Here is a 9573-nt window from a genome sequence, read left to right as displayed (position 1 = left end):
AAGGAATTCCTTGAATATGTGAATGTTTATTGTACATATTTCGAGCCATTTCTCTTCTCTCTTCTTATTTTTAAAAGGAATGGTAGATGATCATTTTATGTTCTCTTTATTTCTTGTTCTAATCTTACCCTTTCCCACTTCTCACTTCCCACCACCTCATCATCATAAGCACACGCATACACATACATACACACACAAGGAAGTCAGACTTTGCTACCGTTGTCCCAGGAGGAAGTTAGTTATCACAACTTCTTTTCTTTTTATTCCACTACTAATTATTTAAAATTTCTGTTGGAACCTTTATTCTAGGATCTCCCCTAAGACAAAAACTCTGGTAACCATAGCAGCATTGCCATCCAATTTCTTGAATCCACAACAAAATGCGGCTAGAAATGCTTAGCACAGTCTCCAAGGCAAACATCGCTGTGATGAGTGACAAACTGAAACAATAGGAACTGCTCCTGTTGCCATGGAAACAGGCCTTTCCGTCTGAGCGGCTCCATCCTAGGATTCACAATCTGAAGCTTTGCAAAGGAATGCTTGTCTTAACTTCCCTACTGGTTAGCACTCACCAGCAGACTAACGTTGCCTTGACGGAAAGTATGAAAGATCATTTAGAAAGGGGAAAGGTTGAACTCCTCCAGCTTACTGTCATTGAAGAGGTATTTATAGCTGATGTATGCACATGATCTTCAGATTTTATTTTTTAGTGTGTCCTACAGTAATAGTGACAGTTCCTTCTCCCCTTTCCTTCTGCTTCCCAGTATCACTGTTGCAAGTTGCAAGGAGCCCTAGAGCAAACACCATCAGATGAGTAAAGCAAGGCATGTGGAAGTCAGCCTTGGTATTAATTAGGCGACTTTGAAGGCAAGGCATTGTGGAATGTGAAATGCAACAAGTAGTAATTACTAGCCTTAATAAAATCATCAAACTTGAAGTCAGGAACTCAGACAGGGTTCAAAAGCTGCAGGAGAGGCAATGAAAACATTTGTCCTTAACATACCTCCAAATAGTACGGAATAATACTAGAAAAAAAATCTCTGTGTTCTGTTTTGAACTCTTTTTTTTTTTCCAACCTTATTTCCTGCTGTTGCTCTGAACATGCTCTGATCCCGCTACTCTTCAAAAATACACAGCCTTTGCTGCCTTTATTCCATTGTTTATGCTCTTTTATCACCAAGAATGCCAACCCTCCTGGAAAAAAATACTGTGAAAATTTTACTTTTCCTTTAATGCCACTCTCAAAAGGTCGCTTCTTTATGAATTATCCTTGAGACCCCCCACTTGTGTTTGCTCTCCCTGACTTTCTTGTAGATCCTCAGATTTCACCTTGGAGTTCCAGAGTAAACTATATTGCACACAATAGGGAGACAAGGGGAGAGAGTGAAAGAGAGAAATCAGCAGAGAGAAGCTGAAGAAAAGCCAACCATGTAAGTTGTGCAGGTGATTTTGCCTACCGTTTCAGTGGATACATGTATGGGCCAAAGGAGGCTGAGATGTGGGGTATCTGTTGCTCTCTGAAGTGATTGGATTTCCTACATGTGTAGTTTAGTTTGACTATTCAGCCTTTTGTATTTAATTTTAGTATGTAAGATAAACATATGTATATAATTCTAGTATTTAAGATAACTATATATATATATATACATATGTATATATCTATATATCTATATCTACATTTTACGACATCACTCCCAAACTCAATGTAAATTGCACTAAAGTGATTTTTGTGGTGGTTGCTAGTGTTCTTCTTGATGTTGGCTGCATTGGACTCAATGCTGATTTACCTTGGAAGCAAGCTATGTACAGGCTTTGGAGTAATTCAGCTATTTACTCTGAACGTATTTGACCCTTGAATTAAAACATATTGACTTCAAAATACAGTAAGTTGAAAAATTAAAATGTCAATATTTAATTAAATGCCTTACATGAATTCAACTTTTTAAACTGTAAAATTAATATTTGTACTAGATTTTCAATGGGAAATAATTTTGCAATGCATTTTATCTATCTGCAACAGTTCTTGAAAATGCACGATCAAAAAAAATTGGAATTTAATTAGTCACTTGTAGCCACATTCTGTCAAATGCAGAAGTGCAAATTTCCTCATTTAGAAAAATTTCTCTTAAGATATTTAATATAGAAATTGATGTTTTGTAATGTCTTTGATAATCTGTGAGCTAGGGGGATTCTAGCAGCTAGACTTAGGACTTTATAAGACATTCTTGAATTATCTTTACTGAGAGATGATACAGGAACCCCACAATTGCCTACCCAAGGATTTTTAGGAGTAAATTTAACTACCCTTCATTTTCATCTCACCTGCCTTTGTAAGACATGATTCAGCTGGTTCTTCCTTATGATACCCCCTGTGTCTTCTGCTATAGATATTTGGTTGCCATGACATTTTCATATCCTTTCCTTTGCCTATTATTTCCTTCCTCCTCTTTTAAATTATGTTCACTTTTTGTACTTTAGATCCAGGTTGTTAGGCTTTTATCAATGTAACTGGGTTGTAAAAGTGTACATACACTCAGGTGTGTACAAAAATCATAGCCAAATTATTTTATGTAACTAACCTAAACTTTTTCATAGATTGTTATCCTTCTAGGCAGCAGAGAGAAACTTGTTTATCAGCAATATCTGAGTACCTTCCAATTTAACAGTATCTTCCAAGTTTAACTAGACCCTCTCCGTTAAATATTTAGCCAGGTTAGAAGTCAAGCTCCTGTTAGGGCTGCTTCATCTCCCCCCTCGCCATCCTCACCCCTGATGCAGCCTTTCCAGAGACAGCATCTGGATGTAAGTGAAAGATCTTTATTGTGTTTCATGGAGAAAAAGCTGCCTGGAGTTTACTTACTACTGATCTCTTTTCAGAATGACTCATCTGGTATTTGTGTGTTCACTGGTGGTGTCCAAGGGGTGCAGTTAATTGAGCTCTATTCCTGAGCAACTAGCTTTTTCACCAGCTAGTCAAAGACCTTGAGGTCTGGTCTCTTAGCTCAGTGGTGACCTTGGGGTCTGGTCTCTTGGCTCAGTCTTGATGACTTGGTCCCACCTCAGTAATTGCTGGTGTTACAGATCCACCCCGCAGACTGGCTGTGACTGTTTCTGGGCTTCATTTTCACTGACCAAGCTTATTGTTCTTGGGTAAAAAACCACTGTGGCCACATCGTTCTTCACAGCAATTCTTTTGGTAATCTCCCCATCCAGACCCTCAATTCCTTATCTCACTATTTTTGACCTGTGATCCATATCAAAAATTTCTCTGCTTATGACACTTTCCTTTATTACATCTTTCTAAATCCAAATACTGTTTCTATTAAAAAAATAAAGAATGAAAAAGAAAGACACATGCAAAAGTAGCTTAAGTTTTCACAGCTTGTATCCATTGAACTTTTTACAATGCTGTCTAGGCTCATTATAATACATTTATGAACACTTTTACGTATAGGAATGGGATGCTACAGTTAATTTTGAAATAAAAGACTATTCTCCTGGACTCACTTGACTTCAGCTTGGGAAAAGATGACTAACTCAAACTGGGCCAGTTATATTCTCTTTCCCGAGCTCCTATGATGCAACCCTTATTTGTCAATCAGAAGCAAAAAAGAAAAATTACCTAATTGTTCAGAGAAAAGAATAGAGGTAAAAATAAGTCCAGTGTTGCAGGTACCTTTCCATTCCCTCTTCACATTTATTTCTGTGGCCTTGTTGTATTCTCACCCTTGGAAAATGGAAAGCACTTTGAATCTTCATAATGTTTCTGTTATATTTCTATAAGTTAACTCAAGTTGATTTCTGGTGTTTTTAATAAAGGATTTTTAATGAGCACATGTGTAGGGTTTCTTTCTTTCATGGCTAAATTACCCCATCAAAACCAAAATGATTGTTTTGGCCTTGATTTTGAATACTTTCAAAGAAAAATGATTCTAAAATGTTAAAGGAAGGGTAATCTCAATTTGTAGTTCCGAAGTGTGACAACTCAAATCAGTTTTCTTGCATTGTAGAGGTGAGGAGAATCCTTCTCTCTTCTTTGTTTGAGTCTCCATGTTACCAGTTTCATATTACCATATTCAGGAATTCAACTAGTTGCTGCAGTTGAAGCAGAAGAAAAAAATCTATTTCTGTTGGCTGATATTTGGATATTTTCTGTCTGTCCCTTTTACGAATATCCTCATAAAAATTTTACTCTAACTATTGTTGGTATTTTTAAAGAAAAATGGTTTGTTTTTTTTTCTTTAATGCAGTCTTAGCAGTATTTTCCTGCTATCTTAGAACACTGATACCTTAGAAACTTTTGTCTTCTTTAGTTTAATATTCTATAACATACGTTTTGCAGTGCTATGCATGGTTGGATTCTATTTTCAGGATTTTAAAAAGTATTTTTTAGAAATGTGTCAACTTGGTAGAATTATATGAATAAATCACGCACACTCTAATTGTCAACTTGTTATCGTGTTTTAATTCTTTCTGGCAATGTCCAAGATCTTGAAAAGAAAAATAAAAACCACCAAAATATAAATTTCATGACAGTATTTTAAGTATCTAAAGAAAAATTATTTAAAATTGTTAGCAGATTAAAGAATAGTGTGGTTTTCTGGTCAGTACTATTTCATACAAAAAAATTACCCAACATTACTCAAACTAAAAGATACAGATTTATATTTATTTTCTTTCTATTTGATATTACCTCATAAGTACTAATCTTAAGCAATAATAGAAGCATTTAACACAAAAAGCATTTATATGTTTATAACTTTTTAAAATATTGGAATAATATTAAACATACAGGAAAAAAAAGAAGAAATACAATTTTGTGTGTGTTTACAGGTACCTGTGGAGGCTTTATTTAAGTGTGTATAGGTGTGCATGTGTACATATGCATGAGTATTTTTTTAATTTACTACTATCTGATGGATGAATGACTTTCTTCTCTAACGAACTGCCCTTTTCCTGCTCTGTACTTGTTCCTATTTCTGTTCCTTAAATTGTCCCTTGAAATAGGCCTTCACATAATAGATAGGATTTTAAAATAATTATTATATCAATTTTGGTGCTATCTGTAGGTAGCAGAAGAGAATATTTAATCCTTACCTATCAATCACCGAAACCAAGAACCATCAAACAATAGCTAATTTTTACCTATCAACTCCCTCATCTAATCATTGTTTCCATAATATTTTGAAGCAAATCCTGGACATATGCATTTCCTTTAAAAGTATTTCAGTATATATTTGTTAAAGAATGTTCCTCTTTTAACAAAACCACAACACCATCATCACATCTGAAAACAAAATGGGGTTCTACTAGCCTACCTACCTTCTTATTGAAGTGATTATGAACTCTTGACAAAAGTTTAAGAAAATTTTGTTTGAAAGCATTAGACACCAGAAACAAAGAAAAATAGAAATAAATAGAACCCTTGAAAGGAAAGAAACCTGGAGAGATCCACATTTAACTAGTCTTTCCTGAAGGAATTCCCAATTTTGGGCAGGGAAAGCAACAGATTAAAGGCTTAACTATGAGAAGAGATTTCATCTGCTTCCACACCAGGGAGTAAGAGTTTTGTGTTGACATCCTACCTAATTGGAGGGGCTTCACAGGAACTTTGCTTTCAGTAGAAACCTTAGAAGGGACACATGTTAGGAATAAAATTTATAGTAAGGGCCATGGATTAAGGGCAAAGCAAAATCGCCCTGTCCAACAACGCCTAATAAAACATTCCATAGTATGTAAGTGATCTATAGATAATACAAATATATGCTAGAAAAAAAATTTCTTCTGAGAATGCTAACGAAATCTATCATCTCTACAGAGTATTATCTTCAATTTTCAATTTAATAATAAAAAACTACTATACCTATGAAAATAAAGCAGGATCACCATATTCAAGAGAAGAATAGTCAATAGAAACAGATCCAGTGGTGACTCAGATATACAAAGGTTTTATAATTACTTATGTTAAATATGTACAGGAAAAGATGGATGTGCTCAGTGAAGGCCTGGGATTTTCAGGAGAGGAATAAAAAGTATTAAAAAATGAATTAATTAGAAATCCCAGAACTAAGAAATACAATATTTCAAATTGCTAGAAACATCACTGGCTGGGCTTATGAGCAGATTAGGCATGGCTCAATAAAAGCAAAGAGCTTAAAGAATGGTTAATAGAACATTACTTTATGCTTGTCATAATTTGCAAGTCTAACTCATGTTTAAAATCCAGAGTGAACATCCACATACAAAAATGAATGTTTCTGAGTTTTAAATACTTAATATATTAAAGTGTACCTTTTAAAATTTGGAGGAATTTCCTGTATTTCCCCCCATTTCTTTCTATGTCTTCATGGATGTTCCAGTCACCTAGGTTTGAAATCTACTATACCTGGCTCTCTTGACACACCTTTGTGTGAATCATCAAGTCAGTATCATTGCAATTTTTTTGTTCATTCTTTCAACTTCCTTTTTTAAAATTGTTTTTGCTGAAATTCCCTTCCTCCCTAAAAATAAATGTGTTCCCTTCTCCAAACATCAATATAAATTGGTAGGTGGATGAATGGGATTATTAATAGAAAAATGGATATGTCAATCAACTTTGTTGATGCTCATTTTTATTTTTTTATTTTTTAAGATTGTATTTATTCATGAGAGACAGAGAGAGAGAGAGGGAGAGAGGCATAGACACAGGCAGAGGGAGAAACAGGCTCCATGCAGGGAGCCTGACATGGGACTTGATCCCAGGACTCCAGGCCCAGGCCCTGGGCTGAAGGCAGCGCTAAACCACTGAGCTACCCAGGCTGCCCCTGATGCTCATTTTTAAATTTAAATTGATTTTTTAAAGTATCTTAGTTAAACTCAATATTTTTTTCAGTATTTACAAAATTTTATTTTCCCTTGGCAGTAATAAAAAAGAAAATCCTCTTGTCCTTAGGGAACTTAGATCACCTTGAATGTATGAGATTTATGTGATAGACCCGATTTATTGCTTATCCAACAATTCTGCCTTTCTTTCTTACTGTCAGAATCACAGCAAATTAGAGGAAGAACAATGTACCAAATATTGTATTAAATCAGAACTGATCTATGCTAACCCTCAGTTTCTGCCTTTCCTATTTGTCATGTATAACTTTTCCAATGGCACTTACAGGTGTGCAAACCCTTTCTGGCCCATAAAATGTCAAAAGAAATCTTCTGTGGTCTTCAGGCAAACTTTTATTTCCTAATAAGAAGACATAGGCTAATGGGGCACCGAAGTGGCTTAGTCAATTAAATGTCCAACTCTTGATTTCAGTTCCAGTCATGATCTCAAGAGTTCTAAGATCAGCCATGTGTCAAGCTCCACCTTGGGCATGAAAGATTCTCTCTTCCTCTCCCACTTCGTACCGCCACCAAAGACATAAGCTAAGGAGGAAAAAGTCCTTTCTCCCTACTGTCTTCTAATTTTGAATATAAATGTGATATCTGGAGCTTGCAACTATAAGGCAATAAGCCTAAAATGAACAGAACGAAAGCCAATGTGTCAACAAACATGGGTAAATGGAAAGAGGCCTAAGTTATTGATAACTTTTTTTATTTTTTTTAATTTATTTATGATAGTCACAGAGAGAGAGAGAGAGGCAGAGACACAGGCAGAGGGAGAAGCAGGCTCCATGCACCGGGAGCCCGATGTGGGATTCGATCCCGGGTCTCCGGATCGCAGGCGCCAAACCGCTGCGCCACCCAGGGATCCCAGTTATTGATAACTTGATTAAACTTTTGAACTAGCCTTTAAGTTCCTATTTCTAGACTTCTTATTAACTGTAATAACTATAGTTCTGGTTTTAGCCACTCTTAGTTGTTCTTTTTTTAATGTGCTGCCCCCCCCCATAATTCCTGATGAACAGAGCCTACATATGTGATATAGTTTAATGACAATGTAAGAAAGTATATAATTATATACTAAGCTAACAAAAATTAGGATAAGTTATTGTAACATGTACAATATAATTTGATAAATTAGTACCTTTTTGAATCAGAAATGCCATCATGGAAGATTTGCCTTAAACGGCAAGAGTTGGGCTGACTCTGTTTTCCCACCTGAGAGAAAATGAATAGTGAAAGCCTAGTAAAACTCAAATCTGTTTTCCTACTTTATATTTTTATGAAGGTTGAGTTTACTGGATAATAAATTACTTTTGCTTTCATTATCCCTAGTAAATGTAAAGAAATAAGTTAATAGTATATTTATGTTTTTAGTACAAACTTTCTGGTTTGGAAAATGATCTGAGTCCAATAACCTTCCAGTTGAACTGTCATCTACACATCTCCTAAATATTTGTCAGGATTTTTCTTAAATTCTATTGGAGATAAGAAATTGGAATCAGCACATTTACTTTTGTAGCAGTATTTGATTCATGGTGATTCGTTCCTTTTATTAAGTAGAAATATGCACTGTGCAAGTTCTTTCCCTCAGTATGAGTCCAATTTTATGGAATCAGTAAGGATAAAAGGTTTAAGGATAGTTTTATCGTTTCATCCCCAAGAGCTTTTCCAGTTTTCTCATCCCAAGTTTGAATGACAGATTTATAATAAAGTTTTTTAACTTTAGTCATTTGTGGGCTCTATCTTCACAGATAAAAACTTCATAGTTTTTCCATATCAACTGAACTACCATTTATTCAATAACTTCCTAATGTGATTTATTTTTTTACTTAAATTATTCTAGCTTTACCCTACAGCAATAGACATTAAATATTACTTTGATTTTCTAGTGATATTTTTCTAATAGGCATTTCAATAAGTCAATATTAAAATAAATATATTTATGTTCAGCCTAAGTAATATGTACATCACATGTTGCGAAACACTACATAAATTTCCTATCAATATTTTTGTCTGTCTGACTTATCCAAAGAAAACATGAAAGACACCAAAAAATTTTTAAAAAACTCAACATCACTCATCATCAGGGAAATAAAAACCAAAACCACACTGAGATACCACCTCACACCTGTCAGAATGACTAAAATTAGAAACAAAGGAAACAGCAAATGTTGATGAGGATGCAGAAAAAAGGGAAACCTCTTACACTGCTGGTGGGAATGCAATCTGGTGCTGTCACTCTGGAAAACAGTCTGAGTTTCCTCAAAAAGTTAAAAACAGAACTACCCTATGACCCAGCAATTGGACTAGTAGATATTTACCCAATGAATACAAAAATACAGATTTGAAGGAACACATGCTCCCTGATGTTTATAGCAGCATTATTAACAATATCCAAATTAATGGAAAGAGCCCAAATGTCCATCAACTGATGAATAAATAAAGATGTGGTACATATATGCAATGGAATATTACACAGCCATCAAAAAGATTAAAATCCTGCCATTTGCAACAATGTGAATGGAGCTAGAGTGTTTTATGCTAAGTGAGATAAGTCAGAGAAAGACAAATACTATATGATTTTACTCATATGTGGAATTTAAGATGCAAAACAGATGAACATATGGGAAGGGGGAAAAAAAAGACAAACCACAAAACAAATTCTTTACTATAGAGAACTGAGGGCTCCTGGAGGGGAGGTGAGTGGGGAAT

The 9573-nt window shown here is 35.0% G+C and overlaps 1 long non-coding RNA gene across 1 annotated transcript in view; it reads left to right on the top strand.

Moving 5' to 3' along the window:
• The first annotated feature begins 473 nt into the window (after window positions 1-473).
• The window catches only part of LOC112662945 (uncharacterized), a 35871-nt gene continuing 26771 nt past the window's right edge, over window positions 474-9573 (top strand). The window contains exons 1-2 of the long non-coding RNA XR_003138971.3: window positions 474-662; window positions 1315-1430. This is a non-coding gene — a long non-coding RNA (uncharacterized LOC112662945). The remainder of the gene's footprint in view (window positions 663-1314; window positions 1431-9573) is intronic.

Source organism: Canis lupus, chromosome 20 (assembly GCF_003254725.2).
Source record: "Canis lupus dingo isolate Sandy chromosome 20, ASM325472v2, whole genome shotgun sequence".
Classification (NCBI taxonomy): Eukaryota; Metazoa; Chordata; class Mammalia; order Carnivora; family Canidae; genus Canis; species Canis lupus.
The sequence above is the reverse complement of the archived record's forward strand: the minus strand, read 5'-3'. Positions and strand labels throughout refer to the sequence as shown.